We start from the raw sequence: 14,954 nt of genomic DNA, 5'->3' as shown, positions 1-14,954 counted from the left end.
AATAAAAAAAAATAAAAATAAAAACTGTACAGACATACCTGTGAAATAGATTTCTTAGTTATATGATCTATCCCATTCATAAGATAGTCGGTTTAATTGGTTTTCCATGGCTACATAGGCGTAACCTCGAGCATTCAGTATCTTTTCTTCTAAACATATGAACGGTCCGTCTCTGCATAAAGTAACAAATTCGGTATTTGAATAGGTTTGATTATTTGAACATTTACCTCCATGTGACCATTTTCCGCATTTGTGACATCTTTCTAGGTGTCGTGCTCTTCTTTTCGCTGCGGATTTTGATTTTCCTTTACCAAATTGTAACTTATTATCTTCGCATCTGGATTCTTTTCTAACTCCGTCCATTCTTTCTCTGATTACTGATACTATTTCACTCGGGAGTATGTCATTATTACGTTTAGTGATCAAAGCGTGTAGCATTAGACCATGGTTTAGTTCACAGGCAGTCTTCATTTCGTAAAAACCTAAAAAAATAAAAATTCAGAATGGGGGGAGAAGACTAGTTCTTTAGGGTCTGCTAGGGAAAGACCATTCGGGTTCCATTTTCGAGAATTACACGAAAACAGACAATCTAACTCTAACAGAAATACATATTATCCTTTAAAGACTTGATTCTCCCCACACTTAGTTAGCTGTGGTGTCGAAATTGTGATTAACTTCGTTGTCGACTTCCATCGGACCATGTATGTAATGTTTAACTCTGTGACCATTAACTTTAAATTCAATCCCATTTAAATTTATTAATTCTATCGTTCCGTATGGGAAAACTCTTTTGACTATGAATGGTCCAGACCATCTTGATTTCAATTTTCCAGGAAATAGCTTGAATCGTGAATTGAAAAGAAGAACTCTGTCTCCTTCTTTAAATTCTTTTGAACTTCTGATTCTTTTATCATGCCATTTCTTCGTTCTTTCCTTATAGATTAACGAATTTTCGTATGCTTTATGTCTTAATTCTTCTAATTCGTTTAGTTGACTTAATCGTAGACGTCCGGCTTCATGTAAATCAAGATTACATGTCTTCAAAGCCCAAAATGCTTTGTGTTCAATTTCTACTGGAAGATGACATGCTTTTCCATAAACAAGTCTAAAAGGTGTGGTTCCAATTGGAGTTTTGTAGGCTGTTCTAAAAGCCCAGAGTGCATCCTCCAATTTAATGGACCATTCCTTCGGATTTGATCCTACGGTTTTCTCTAGAATACGTTTTAAAGCTCGGTTGGTATTTTCAACTTGTCCACTTGTTTGTGGATGATATGCGGTGGAGATTTTATGAGTTACTCCATATCTTTTAAGAACTTTCTCAAGTTGATTATTACAGAAATGAGTACCCCGATCACTTATTAAAGCTTTCGGTGTTCCAAACCTTGCAAAAAGACGTTTTAAAAAGTTGACTACAACTCGTGCATCATTAGTTGGGAGAGCTTGTGCTTCCGCCCATTTAGATACATAATCAATGGCTACGAGTATATATAGATTATTATGAGATTTTGGAAATGGACCCATAAAGTCAATACCCCAAATGTCAAATACTTCACATACTTGGATGACATTTTGTGGCATTTCATCACGTTGACTTATTTTTCCGGCCCTTTGACAAGCATCACAGGATTTGCAAAGAAGGTGTGCGTCTTTGTAAATTGTAGGCCAATAGAATCCAGCTTCATAAACTTTTCTTGCTGTTAGTTGAGGCCCATAATGCCCTCCTGTTGGTCCTGTGTGACAATGGTTTAAAATTTTACTAGCTTCATCTCCAAATACACATCGGCGTATTATTCCATCGGGACAACTTTTAAACAGATGTGGATCTTCCCAGAAATAGTGTTTTATATCACTGAAGAATTTCTTTCGTCTTTGGTACGATAATCCTTTTTCAAGGAATCCACAAACTAAGTAGTTTGCATAGTCTGCAAACCATGGGATTTCTTTATAATCTATCTTCAATAGATATTCATCAGGAAAGTTGTCTTGTATGGCTGATTCATTTAGAACTTCTAATTCGGGATTTTCAAGACGAGAAAGATGATCAGCGGCGAGATTTTCTGCTCCTCTTTTATCTCGGATTTCAATATCAAACTCTTGTAAGAGTAAGATCCAACGGATTAATCTTGGTTTAGCATCTTGTTTTGAAAATAGGTATCTAAGAGCAGAATGGTCGGTATAGACCACCGTTTTTGCTAGAACGAGATATGATCGAAATTTGTCAAAAGCAAAGACAATAGCAAGGAGTTCTTTTTCAGTAGTTGTATAGTTTGTTTGTGCTCCTTGTAACGTCTTACTAGCATAATATATAGGTTGAAATCGTTTTTCAATCCTTTGTCCTAAAACGGCTCCCATTGCAAAATCACTTGCATCGCACATTAGTTCAAATGGTAGATTCCAATTTGGTGTTATCATGATTGGTGCATTAGTGAGTTTCTCTTTAAGAATATTAAAAGATTTGATACACTCATCTGAAAAGATGAATGGCGCATCCTTTTCTAGGAGTTTATTCATAGGAGTGGCAATTTTAGAAAAATCTTTTATGAAACGTCGGTAAAAACCGGCATGCCCTAGAAAACTCCTAACTCCTCTAACATTGGTGGGATGTGGAAGTTTAGCAATTACATCTACTTTAGCTCTATCCACTTCAATTCCTTCTTTTGAAATTTTATGTCCAAGAACGATGCCTTCTTTAACCATGAAATGGCATTTCTCCCAATTAAGTACTAGATTTGATTTTTCGCATCTAATTAGCATTCGTTCCAGATTAACTAGACATGATTTAAATGTATCACCGAAGACTGAAAAGTCATCCATGAATACTTCCATGCATTCTTCTATCATGTCGTGAAAAATCGCCATCATACACCTTTGAAAGGTTGCAGGGGCGTTGCAAAGTCCAAATGGCATGCGTTTGTAAGCAAAATTACCATAAGGGCACGTGAATGTGGTTTTCTCTTGATCTTCGGGTGCTATTGGAATTTGAAAATATCCGGAAAATCCATCTAGAAAATAATAGTAACTATTTCCGGCTAATCTTTCCAACATTTGATCTATGAAAGGTAAGGGAAAGTGATCTTTTCTGGTGGCGTCATTTAATTTTCTATAATCAATACATACACGCCATCCTGTTACAGTCCTAGTAGGAATAAGCTCATTTTTCTCATTTGTAATGACAGTCATGCCACCCTTCTTAGGTACGCATTGAACTGGGCTTACCCATGGACTATCAGAGATTGGATAAATTAAACTTGCATCTAGCAGTTTAATAATCTCTTTCTTAACTACATCTTGCATATTAGGATTTAGTCTTCATTGGCGTTGCACATACGTTTTATGACCTTCTTCCATAAGGATTTTATGTGTGCAATACGAAGGACTTATTCCTTTAATATCATGAATCTTCCATGCAATGGCTGGTTTATGAGCTTTCAACACAGAAATGAGTTGTGATTTCTCATTTTCAGTAAGAGAAGACGATATTATTACAGGTAATTCAGATTCACCATGTAAATAAGCGTATTCCAAATGGTTTGGAAGTGGCTTTAACTCTAATTTTGGAGGTTCTTCTATCGATGATTTATATCGATATCTGTCTTCTTCTTTTAGCATTTGAATTTCTTCTGTTGTTGGTTCATATCCATTAGCTATAAGTGTAGCTAACATTTCAGCTTCATCAATTGGTTCATTACCTTCTCCTAAAGAACATTCTCCTGTTCCTTGTAATTCTGGAAATTCTTCTAATAATTCTGCATGTGCATCTATAGTTTGAATATAATAACATGTATCATCTGCAGATTGTGGTTGTTGCATTGCTCTATCAACTGAAAAGGTAACACTCTCATCCTCTATACTTAGGGTCAATTTCTTACCGAACACGTCTATCATTGCTTTAGCCGTGTTTAAGAATGGTCTTCCTAATATGAGAGGAACTTGAGAATCTTTTTCCATGTCCAAAACAACAAAATCTACTGGAAATACTAAAGTACCAACTTTAACTAGCATGTTCTCCATTATCCCCCTAGGATATTTTATTGATCTATCGGCTAGTTGTATGCTTATTCTGGTTGGTTTCAATTCTCCAAGGTCTAGTTTAGCGTATAGTGAATACGGCATTAGATTTATACTAGCACCTAAGTCTGCCAATGCTTCTATTGAACTAAGACTACCCAGAAAACATGGAATTGTGAAACTTCCTGGATCAGATAATTTTTCTGGTATCTTATTCAACAGCACTGCTGAACAATTAGCATTCATAGTAACAGCCGAGAGTTCTTCCATTTTCTTTCTATTTGAGATTAGATCTTTCAAGAATTTAGCATATCTTGGCATTCCTGAAATCACATCAATGAAAGGAAGATTTACATTTATCTGTTTAAACATATCCAAAAATTTGGATTGCTCGGCTTCAAGTTTTTCTTTCTTCATTTTACTCGGGTAAGGAAGTGGTGGTTGATATGGTTTAACATAAGGTTTATCCTTAACTGTGTTATCTTCATTAACCTTCTCAACTACCGGTTCTTTTTCCTTATCTTGATCAGGTTGTGGTTCTTGTGGAGTAGGAATAGTTTCATCAGAAGTTACAGGTATTTCAGGTGGTTTAAGTGTTGTACCACTTCTTGTGGTAATGACTTTAGCTGTTTCATTTCGGGGTTAGCATTTGTATCACTAGGTAGACTTCCCGATTTTCTTTCACCTATTAACCTTGCTAGGTTACTTACTTCTTGTTCCAGATTTTGAATAGAAGCTTGTTGATTTCTAAATGCTTGAGCATTTTGTTCATTTGTTTGTTTTTGAGATGTGAAAAACTGCGTTTGAGTTTCAACTAGCTTCGTCATCATATCTTCTAAATTCGGCTTTTTATCATCGGTTTGTTGTGGTGGTTTGTTTTGAAAATTAGGTCTTTGCTGATTGTAAGTATTATTGGATACTTGTTGATTGCTAGGACCTTGTTGGTTGTTGTATGGAATATTTCGGTTATAATTCTGGTTTTGATTGTAAATCGGTCTTGGCGGTTGATAATTATTCTGATAATTATTTCCAGGCCTTTGGTTTATGTATGAAATATTCTCTCTTTGTTCCATTGTTAATTCAATACTGAGACAATCTTTTGTCAAATGTGGTCCTCCACACTGCTCACAACTAATTCGTATTGAGTGAATATCCTTAGTCATCTTTTCCATTCGTCTCTCCACAGCATCTATCTTTGCGGAAATGGAATCTAAGTCATGGCTAGAATCGGCTCTAGCTGCTTTAGATGTTCTAACGATATCTTTTTCTTGGTGCCACTCATGTGAGTGGGAAGCAGTGTTATCAATAATTTTGTAAGCATCAGTTTCGGTTTTCTTCATAATAGAACCACCAGCTGCTATATCTATGTCTTTCCTTGTAGTGATGTCGCATCTTTGGTAGAATATTTGTACTATTTGACAGGTGTCTAAACCATGTTGCGGACATCCTCTTAATAACTTTCCATATCTTGTCCACGCCTCATATAGAGTTTCATTTGGTTTCTGTGTGAACGTAACAATTTCTGCTTGAAGTCTTACGGCTTTAGATGCAGGAAAGAATTGTTTAAGAAATTTGTCAACTAAAACGTCCCATGTATCAATCGCTCCTTCAGGTAACGATTCCAACCAATCTTTGGCTTCTCCCTTTAAAGTCCAGGGAAATAACATGAGATATATCTGTTCATCCTCCACTTCTCGGATTTTAAATAGTGTGCAGATCCTATTAAAGGTACGTAGATGTTCATTTGGATCTTCCTTCAGCGCACCACTAAATTGGCATTGATTAGTCACCATGTGTAGAATTTGTCCTTTGATTTCATAATCTGGCGCATTAATATCTGGATGAGTAATTGCGTGACCTTGGCCAGTGCGTTTAGCTCTCATTCGGTCTTCCATACTTAAAGGTTCCAGATTCTCCATAATTGAATTTGTTGAATCGGTATCACTAGATGATTCTGATTTAATGGTTCGTTCCTCAACAATCTCTGTTTGAATGATTGGTGGCTCCGGAGGAAAGTTTAATGGTTCAGGATCTACGAACCGTTCCTGAATATTCTCCGGATTCTCAATTGTGATGTTGGGTTCAAAAAATGGATTATCGGAAATTTGAACTGAAGTACTTGGTCTACTGGATGACGATTCTAAAGAAAAATCAACGGCGGTTATATTTGCTAAATGTCTTGATCTAGTTACAGGCGGTGAACGTACAAAAGGTGGTGAACGTCTTGCTCGGTGCATTCACTGAATATCCTATTAGTTTTTAAAAAGAAAGAAAATTTATAATAAGTTATCCAATCAATAGATTTTTCTGATTTTGCCCACGTTTCGAATAGCCAAAAGATGCAGCAGAGGGGCAGGATTCGTTTGGTCTCAATATAATTGAGGACTGTTTGGCTCCAATAACCCGGTCCACGTACAAATCCAACTATTACTACGAACCAGAAAATTTTGATGTCTATTAATTTAACCACTTAAAATAAATTTTCGTAATTTTAAGAAATTTAGATAATAAGTAGAAAAAATTCTAAGTCCTAAAAACTAGAATGGCGAGAAATAAGAGAGAAAAAGAGTTCGTCGAAAAAGGTAGAAAAAGAAAAATGGTTGAAAAATAAAAGGTGACGGAAAAAAATAAAAGAAACTTATCAAAACTTAAAAATACTTAACTAACCTAACCTTATTACTACAACTAACTTAAAATTATAATCGCAAATTGAAATTACTAATTGGAATGATAATTGATACATAGTAAAAGGTCTAAAAATATTAAAGCTTACAGGAAAAACTGAATCCCAAATGGAAATAACTTAAAAAGAAACTAAAACTTAAAAAGGCGTCGCAAAATTCTAAAGTACCTAAATCTTAGTCTAAAGAAAAAGCACTTAAGGAATTCTACGGCAAAGCCTAAAAATCTAGGAGTAAAAATAACTATAGCAAAAACTAAGTTTAAAATTAAATATGAGCTAAAAATACAAATATTACGCTAAAATGATTAAAAAAAACAAAATATAAAAATATACAAAAAGTTGTAAAAAGTACAATTTTTATAAAAATATTATTTTTATATTATTTATTTAATAAAACTACTAATTTTACAATTTAATTAAAACTAATTAATACTAAATACATAAATTAAATAAAAAGTAAATCTTAAAATAAAACTAATAATAATAATAATAATAATAATAATTAGGGTTAAATAATAATAATAATTAATTAAAACCCGTAATTAATGATGAATTAGGGCTTCTGTCCGTGTGTCAGGTACCCTCCGCGAGTCGCGGTAATTATTGCATCAAACCCCGCGAGTCGCGGGGTTCAGAATTTCAGATAAATTTTTACGCGTTTTTTTTTTTTTATTCTGTTTTCTGTTTTTTCTATAAATAAAAGATATTTAATAAAATTTATATTATTATAAACTAAAATAAAGATAAAGAAACTTATAAAACTTAAATATTAAAAAAAAATACTAAAAAAAATACTTATATTTTTGTTTTTCTTTTTATATTTTTGAATAATTAAAACGTATTTTTACAAAAGCGACTTTTAATAAAAGTAAAATAAAAATCTTTTTTTTTATATTAGCGTTCCGCTTCCGGCTTTTAAGATAAGATCCCCGGCAGCGGCGCCAAAAATACTTGATGTTATGCGAGGTGTACACGAAATAGTTTATATTTTACTAGGAAAAACTATTAAATACGATACAATTTTACACAAGATATTTATTTATTTATAGAATGGATATACTTAAACCTTGCTACAACACTTATAGGCAGTGTACCTAATCGTACAGTAGTGTAGTTTTTAATAAGTCCGATTCGTTCCACAGGAAAATCTTTAAACAAAGCTCAACGCTATATTAGTTTACTTTTATAAAAATACAAATATATATATATAAGTAATATTATTATTATAAAGGGGGTTTTTACCGTTTAATGACCGGTTTGTCGATTTTAAAACTTTAGTCGCAGTTAAAACCTAATGTAAAATATTAAATAAATAAAAGACTTAATTTAAAGCGTAAAGTAAATAACGATAATGAAATTGCGAATAATAAAAGTGCGATAAAATAAACTTGCGATAATTAAAAAGTACGATAATTAAAAGTGCGATTAAATAACAATAAATAAAAATGCGATAATTAGAAGTGCAATTAAATATAAAATAAAGGAAATTAAATATGAAATAAAAGAATTATGCTTATTTAAACTTCCGTAATCATGATGTTTGACGTGTTGATTTTAGTTTTATGCCCATGGGTTAATTGTCCTTTGTCCTGGATTATTTAATATGTCCGTCTGGTTTTTGTCCATAACAGTCCATCAGTCATAAATATAAAGTGCGAGTGTCCTCATCAAATTATTATTATACCCGAAGTTAAATATTCCAACTAATTGGGGATTCGAATTGTAACAAGGTTTTAATACTTTGTTTAATGAATACACCAGGTTATCGACTGCGTGTAAACCAAGGTTTTACTACTTTGCTAACAATTACACCAATTACCCTTGAATGTAATTTCACCCCTGTTTTAATTATTCTAGTGGCTATTAATCCATTCCCGTGTCCGGTTAAATGAACGATTATTCGTACATATAAATACCCCACCCATCGTGTTCGATTGAGTGTATATGGTAATTTATAGGGACGCCCAATTGTAAATCTTTATATTAACATTAACAAACTATCATTTAGTTAAACAAATATAAAGCCCATTAATAGCCCATAGTCTAATTTCCACAAGTGTCGTTCTTTTGTCCAAACCCCAATTATGGTACAAAGCCCAATTACCCAATTTTAGTAATTAGCCCAACATCATGATTACTTCGTTTTAAATAAGCATAATAATAACTTAGCTACGAGACATTAATATAAAAAGGTTGAACATAACTTACAATGATTAAAAATAGCGTAGCGTTACACGGACAGAATTTCGACTTACACCCTTACAACATTCGCTAACATACCCTTATTATTAGAATTAAAATTAAAATTAAAATATAAATTATATATATATATATCGTATATATGAGAGAAGAGAGAAAATAGATTATGAATTGTGATCAGAATTCGGTTGGCTTTATAGGGATTTTTGATTTTTGGGGCTCCGCGACTCGCGGCAAAATCCTCTTCAAACTCCGCGAGTCGCGGAGAATGAATTTACAGCTCACACCCTTGGAGTCTTTCTCTGCCGACGGTTTTATAATATATATATAATATATATATAATTAATATAATTAATTATATATTATATTATATTTATATACATAGTTAACTTGTAATTTTTAGTCCGTTGCGTCGAGCGTTAAGAGTTGACTCTGGTCCCGGTTCCGGATTTTCGAACGTCCTTGCGTACAATTTTATATTTTGTACTTTGCGTTTTGAATCTTGTACTCTTGTAATTTCGAGACGTTTCTTATCAATAATTGGAACCTTTTTTATTGTCTTTTGTACTTTTGAGCTTTTTGGTCGTTTGCGTCTTCAATTCGTCGAATCTGTCTTTTGTCTTCACCTTTTATTATTTAAACGAATATCACTTGTAAATAGAACAATTGCAACTAAAAGCTTGTCTTTCTTGAGGAATAATGCTATGAAATATATGTTCGTTTTTAGCATTATCACATATGTAATTAGTAAGACGTTGATATAACGATAATCGTTATATATATCGTTTTCGAGTTTCTTAATTCAATAGGCTCATTTTTATGTATATAACTCATTGTTAAAATACCTAATGAGATACATACGTATCATAATATCATGTTAACTATATATATATATATATATATATATATATATATATATATATATATATATATATATATATATATATCCATATATATGTCATCATATAGTTTTTACAAGTGTTAACGTTCGTGAATCACCGGTCAATTTGGGTGGTCAATTGTCTACATGAAACCTATTTCAATTAATCAAGTCTTAACAAGTTTGATTGCTTAACATGTTGGAAACATTTAATCATGTAAATATCAATTTCATTTAATATATATAAACATGGAAAAGTTCGGATCACTACAGTACCTACCCGTTAAATAAATTTTGTCCCGAAATTTTAAGCAGTTGGAGGTGTTGACGTATCTTCTGGAAATAAGTGCGGGTATTTCTTCTTCATCTGATCTTCTCATTCCCAGGTGAACTCGGGTCCTCTACGGGCATTCCATCGAACCTTAACAATTGGTATCTTGTTTTGCTTAAGTCTTTTAACCTCACGATCCATTATTTCGACGGGTTCCTCGATGAATTGAAGTTTTTCGTTGATTTGGATTTCGTCTAACGGAATAGTGAGATCTTTTTTAGCAAAACATTTCTTCAAATTCGAGACATGGAAAGTGTTATGTACAGCCGTGAGTTATTGAGGTAACTCAAGTCGGTAAGCTACTGGTCCGATACGATCAATAATCTTGAATGGTCCAATATACCTTGGATTTAATTTCCCTCGTTTACCAAATCGAACAACGCCTTTCTAAGGTGCAACTTTAAGCATGACCATCTCTCCAATTTCAAATTCTATATCTTTTCTTTTAATGTCAGCGTAGCTCTTTTGTCGACTTTGGGCGGTTTTCAACCGTTGTTGAATTTGGATGATCTTCTCGGTAGTTTCTTGTATTATCTCCGGACCTGTAATCTGTCTATCCCCCACTTCACTCCACAAATCGGAGACCTGCACTTTCTACCATAAAGTGCTTCAAACGGCGCCATCTCAATGCTTGAATGGTAGCTGTTGTTGTAGGAAAATTCTGCTAACGGAAGGTGTCGATCCCAACTGTTTCCGAAATCAATAACACATGCTCATAGCATGTCTTCAAGCGTTTGTATCGTCCTTTCGCTCTGCCCATCAGTTTGTGGATGATAAGCAGTACTCATGTCTAGACGAGTTCCTAATTCTTGCTGTAATGTCTGCCAGAATCTTGAAATAAATCTGCCATCCCTATCAGAGATAATAGAGATTGGTATTCCATGTATGGAGACGACTTCCTTCAAATACAGACGGGCTAACTTCTCCATCTTGTCATCTTCTCTTATTGGCAGGAAGTGTGCTGATTTGGTGAGACGATCAACTATTACCCAAATAGTATCAAAACCACTTGCAGTCCTTGGCAATTTAGTAATGAAATTCATGGTAATGTTTTCCCATTTCCATTCCGGGATTTCAGGTTGCTGAAGTAGACCTGATGGTTTCTGATGCTCAGCTTTGACCTTAGAACACGTTAAACATTCTCCTACATATTTAGCAACATCGGCTTTCATACCCGGCCACCAAAAATGTTTCTTAATATCCTTGTACATCTTTCCCGTTCCAGGATGTATTGAGTATCTAGTTTTAGGAGCTTCTCTAAGTACCATTTCTCTCATATCTCTAAATTTTGGTACCCAAATTCTTTCAGCCCTATACCGGGTTCCGTCTTCCCGAATATTAAGATGCTTCTCCGATCCTTTGGGTATTTCATCCTTTAAATTTCTCTCTTTTAAAACTCCTTGTTGCGCCTCCTTTATTTGAGTTGTAAGGTTAGTGTGAATCATTATATTCATAGCTTTTACTCGAATGGGTTCTCTGTCCTTTCTGCTCAAGGCGTCGGATACCACATTTGCCTTCCTCAGGTGATAACGAATCTCAAAGTAGTAATCATTCAATAATTCAATCCATCCGCGCTGCCTCATGTTCAGTTGTTTCTGATTAAATATGTGTTGAAGACTTTTATGGTCGGTATATATAATACTTTTGACCCCATATAAGTAGTGCCTCCAAGTCTTTAATGCAAAAACAACCGCGCCTAATTCCAAATCATGCGTCGTATAATTCTGCTCGTGAATCTTCAATTGTCTAGACGCATAAGCAATTACTTTCGTTCGTTGCATTAATACACAACCGAGACCTTGCTTTGAGGCGTCACAATATATCACAAAATCATTATTCCCTTCAAGTAATGACAATATAGGTGCCGTAGTTAACTTTTTCTTTAACAATTGAAACGCTTTCTCTTGTTCATCTTTCCATTCAAATTTCTTCCCTTTATGCGTTAATGCAGTCAAGGGTTTTGCTATTCTGGAAAAGTCTTGGATGAACCTTCTGTAGTAACCAGCTAGTCCTAAAAATTGGCGTATGTGTTTCGGAGTTTTTGGGGTTTCCCACTTTTCAACGGTTTCAATCTTTGCTGAATCCACCTGAATACCTTCTTTGTTCACTTTGTGACCGAGGAATTGAACTTCTTCCAACCAAAATGCACACTTTGAAAACTTAGCGTACAGTTTTTCTTTTCTCAGCAACTCTAGCACTTTTCTCAAATGTTCTTCGTGCTCTTGATCATTCTTCGAGTAAATTAGTATGTCATCGATGAAAACAATGACAAACTTGCCAAGATATGGCCCACACACTCGGTTCATGAGGTCCATGAACACAGCTGGTGCGTTAGTCAATCCAAACGGCATAACCATAAACTCGTAATGACCGTAACGCGTCCTAAAAGCAGTCTTTGGAATATCATCCTCCTTCACCCGCATTTGATGATATCCAGAACGTAAATCGATCTTCAAATAAACAGACGAGCCTTGTAGTTGATCAAATAAGTCGTCGATTCTCGGTAGTGGGTAGCGGTTCTTGATGGTAAGTTTATTCAACTCTTGGTAGTCGATACACAACCTGAATGTACCATCTTTCTTCTTGACAAACAAAACAGGAGCTCCCCATGGTGATGTCCTTGGTCGAATGAAACCACGCTCTAAACGTTCCTGTAACTGACTTTGTAATTCTTTCATTTCGCTGGGTGCGAGTCTGTATGGGGCACGAGCTATTGGTGCAGCTCCTGGTACAAGGTCTATTTGAAATTCAACGGATCGATGTGGGGGTAATCCCGGTAATTCTTTCGGAAATACATCGGGAAATTCTTTTGCGACGGGAACATCACTGATGTTCTTTTCTTCAGGTTTAACTTTCTCGATGTGTGCTAGAATGACGTAACATCCTTTTCTTATTAGTTTTTGCACCTTCAAACTACTAATAAGATTTAATTTCGCGTTGTTCTTTTCTCCGTACACCATTAAAGGTTTTCCTTTTTCACGCATAATGCGAATCGCATTTTTGTAACAAACGACCTCTGCTCTCACCTTTTTCAACCAGTCCATGCCAATTATTACATCAAAACTCCCTAACTCGACTGGTATTAAATCAATTTTAAACGTTTCAACCCCCAGTTTAATTTCTCTCTCCCGACATATATTATCTGCTGAAATTAATATACCGTTTGCTAATTCGAGTAAAAATTTACTATCCAAAGGCGTCAATGGGCAACTTAATTTAGCACAAAATTCTCTACTCATATAGCTTCTATCCGCACCCGAATCAAATAAAACATAAGCAGATTTATCATCAATAAGAAACGTACCCGTAACAAGCTCCGGGTCTTCCTGTGTTTCTGTCGTATTAATATTGAAAACTCTTCCACGGCCCTGCCCATTAGTATTCCCCTGATTCGGGCAATTTCTAATAATGTGGCCCGATTTTCCACATTTATAACAAACAGCGTTGGTATTACTTGCTCTGACACTATTCCTTTCGGCATTACTTGTTCCGACATTATTTGTTCCTTTAGTTCTGTTAAACTTTGGTCCGTAGACCTCACACTTTGTCGCGCTATGACCATTTCTTTTACACCTGTTGCAAAATGTCGTGCAAAACCCCTGATGATTTTCTTCACACCTATGACATGGTTGTTTTTGGTTTTTGTTGCCGTTGTTGTTATTGAGGTTGTTGTTGGGATTGTTATTGTTGTTGAAACGGTTGTTGTAGTTGTTGTTGTTGTTGGGATGTTTGTTGTAGTTATTGTTAGGATTGCGGTTATTGTTGCGATTGTTGTTGCGGTTGTTGGGATAGTTGTTGCGATTGTGGTTGTAATTGTTGTTGTTGTTGTACTGGTTACTCTTGTCACCATTTTCCTCCCACTTCCTCTTGAGTTGTTTCGTGTTGGCTTCTTCGGCCACCTGCTCTTTAATTCTTCCCTCAATCTGATTTATGAGTTTATGAGCCATTCGACTTGCCTTCTGTATAGAAGCGGGCTCGTGTGAACTCACATCTTCTTGAATCCTTACTGGTAACCCTTTTACAAATGCGTCGATCTTCTCTTCTTCATCTTCGAATGCTCCCGGACACAATAGGCACAACTCTGTGAATCTTCGTTCATATGTGGTAACGTCGAACCCTTGTGTTCGTAACTCTCTAAGTTCTGCCTTGAGTTTATTGACTTCGTTTCTAGGACGGTACTGCTCGTTCATCAATTGCTTGAATGCCGACTACGGTAGTGCGTAAGCAGCATTTTGTCCTACCTGTTCAAGATAGGTGTTCCACCACGTTAACGCAGTACCTGTGAAGGTATGCGTAGCGTACTTAACTTTGTCCTCTTCAGTACACTTACTTATGGCAAACACCAATTCGACTTTCTCGGTCCACCGTTTCAATCCAATTGGTCCTTCGGTTCCATCAAATTTCAAAGGTTTACAGGCAGTGAATTCTTTGTAGGAGCATCCTACACGATTTCTTGCGTCGTTAGCTGCATTTCTAGATTCAGAGTTATTATTGGTATGTAGCGCAGCCTGTACTGCGGCTATGTTTGCAGCAAGAAAGGTACGAAATTCCTCTTCGCTCATATTCATGGTGTGTCGAGTAGTCGGTGCCATTTCCTTCAAAATAGCCAACTGAATCGAGTTAATCATACAGAATATTAAGAGTAGTCAATAGTATTTCGTAGCATAATATGAACTCATTTATAAAAGCTTTTTCTTCATAATAGCGTTTTATAAGTTTAAATTCGGGTACTACCTACCCGTTAAGTTCATACTTAGTAGCTAATATACAATTCAACTACTACAATTCCATATGAAAAACTGATTATAATAATATATCACATATAAATATTCTTTAAACTTACAACTTCGCTA

This window comes from Rutidosis leptorrhynchoides, chromosome 1 (genome assembly GCF_046630445.1).
Source record: "Rutidosis leptorrhynchoides isolate AG116_Rl617_1_P2 chromosome 1, CSIRO_AGI_Rlap_v1, whole genome shotgun sequence".
Classification (NCBI taxonomy): domain Eukaryota; kingdom Viridiplantae; phylum Streptophyta; class Magnoliopsida; order Asterales; family Asteraceae; genus Rutidosis; species Rutidosis leptorrhynchoides.
This window is presented reverse-complemented; position numbering follows the sequence as displayed.